Source organism: Mus pahari, chromosome 20, assembly GCF_900095145.1.
Source record: "Mus pahari chromosome 20, PAHARI_EIJ_v1.1, whole genome shotgun sequence".
Taxonomy (NCBI): Eukaryota; Metazoa; Chordata; class Mammalia; order Rodentia; family Muridae; genus Mus; species Mus pahari.
The window spans coordinates 33044017-33045979 of NC_034609.1; the positions used below are offsets into that span (position 1 = coordinate 33044017).

A 1963-nucleotide genomic window follows, 5' to 3' on the forward strand; every position below is an offset into this window, starting at 1 on the left:
TTTCAAAAATGATGACCTTTTAAAAAAGATTGCCAAAGTTGGAACCAAACTCAAAATCTCATGTTAATTTCTCAAATATCGTTATTAAATCTGAATCTTTGAGAAAGTCTATTGTCTGGTACTTCCAAAATGTCATTAGCATTTACTTAAACACAAAGTGTTATATAAGAGTGTGGAAGCAAGAACCTACTTTATGAAGTTCTAAGACAGAGTGCTATTAACCAAAAATTTCACCAAGCAGCCATTACAGTTAATGTAAACACAAGGATGCATACTGGGCATTGACCACTGTATATTCTGTCTCATGACAGTAAAATTTCTATTTCTATTTCTCTCAATTTTATTTCTGGACTCGAAACTTTAAAGCAATACAAAGCTAAATCTGACAAAGCAAGCAAGAAAAGGACAAATAACAGACAGACAGTACAAGTGCTAGGACTAGCATTTGCTTATGTAAAAGGCGCTGTCAGAAGATAATAGGATACTTTCTTCTGTGAAATGGCCCCCAGAAACCTTTATACTACACTGGATAACTTCTATCCAGTGTCATAAAGTATCTCTGACCCATTATTCTGAAATACGATCCATCAATTCAACAAGTATTTACTGATTGTGTGTCAGAGCCTGGCTAGATAGATACTGGGGATTAGGAAAGCACAGCCTCCGATTCTCACAAGGAAATTTTATCTACTGAAGAAAAAAATAATTAAAATCCAGAAAGCTATCACAGTGCTTGAAAAAGCAAACCTCTAGTCCTAGAGTCTCTCAATTGGGAGTGACTGGAGACTGTGCATTGTCCCAACTGGAGAGGAGACTGTCGGCAACTTGTGGGCAGAGGCCTAGGGTACCACTAAACGTACAAGAATGAACAAGACAGTGGCCTTACAATATCTGCCCCAAACCTCAACAGAACTAAGCCTGAGAAACCCATTGTAAAGAAATGACCCAAATTCTTAGGACAACCACAATAGAAGGTCCTCCAGCTGGCAAAGCCTAAGGAAGCTGCATCCTGAAGAACGCAGACACTTGTAAGGGAGAATCGGCACCATGTGTGGTAGTACAAGTGGACACGTGTCAAGATGCCATCTCAAACCAAAAACCTCCCAAGCACAAGGAGGTGTAAGGGTAAAATCCCAAGTTCAAGAAAACAAGAAAACTTCTGAGAGTTAAACTCTAGCAGAATACTCTAATGCCAATACTTTAGCAGAATATGTGTTGATACATCCAAACTGTATCAATATTCTCAGGCAACTCATAGCAGAGATGAATTGCAAGTAGGAAGAAAGACAAGCATTAACAACTATTATACTTCACTTTCTAGTAACCTGCACCAAGTGAACCAGCAACAGTGGGTAGACCTGAGAATAAAACTTAGACACGGGCTGGTGAGATGGCTCAGCAGGTAAGAGCTTTGACTGATCTTCCAAAAAAGGTCCTGAGTTCAAATCCCAGCAACCACATGGTGGCTCACAACCACCCATAGTGAGATCTGACGCCCTCTTCTGGTATCTGCTTATGTATAATAATAAATACATCTTAAAAAAAAAAAAACAAAAAACGTAAACACACACCAGGCATGGCATCTGCACCTCTAAACCCTGAAGAAGAAGGTGGTAAGATTCCTTGAGTCTAATAGTTCCAGCCTGAGCAATATAGGGAGACACACTAAACTAAAACCTAAAATCACCTGAAACCAAACCCTAGGTAAACGATCCATATCATGTACCACTGAGTCCTTTATTGCACTATAAACTACAATAGAGCTCAGATCACATGTACAAAGCCCAGGAAAATGGGAGTGTGCCCACAGAAGAGGGTTAGGATGGATTGTAGAAGCCAGAGAGGTCAAGGATACCACAAGAACATAGCCCACGAGCCAGGCATGGTAGTGCATGCCTTTAATCCCAGCACTTCGGAGGCAGAGGCAGACGGATTTCTGAGTTCAAGGCCAGCCTGGTCTACA

At 40.4% G+C, this 1963-nt stretch overlaps 1 protein-coding gene across 2 annotated transcripts in view; it reads right to left on the reverse strand.

Moving 5' to 3' along the window:
* The window catches only part of Ist1 (IST1 factor associated with ESCRT-III), a 22467-nt gene that overhangs the window by 12703 nt on the left and 7801 nt on the right, over window positions 1-1963 (reverse strand). The window lies entirely within an intron of this gene.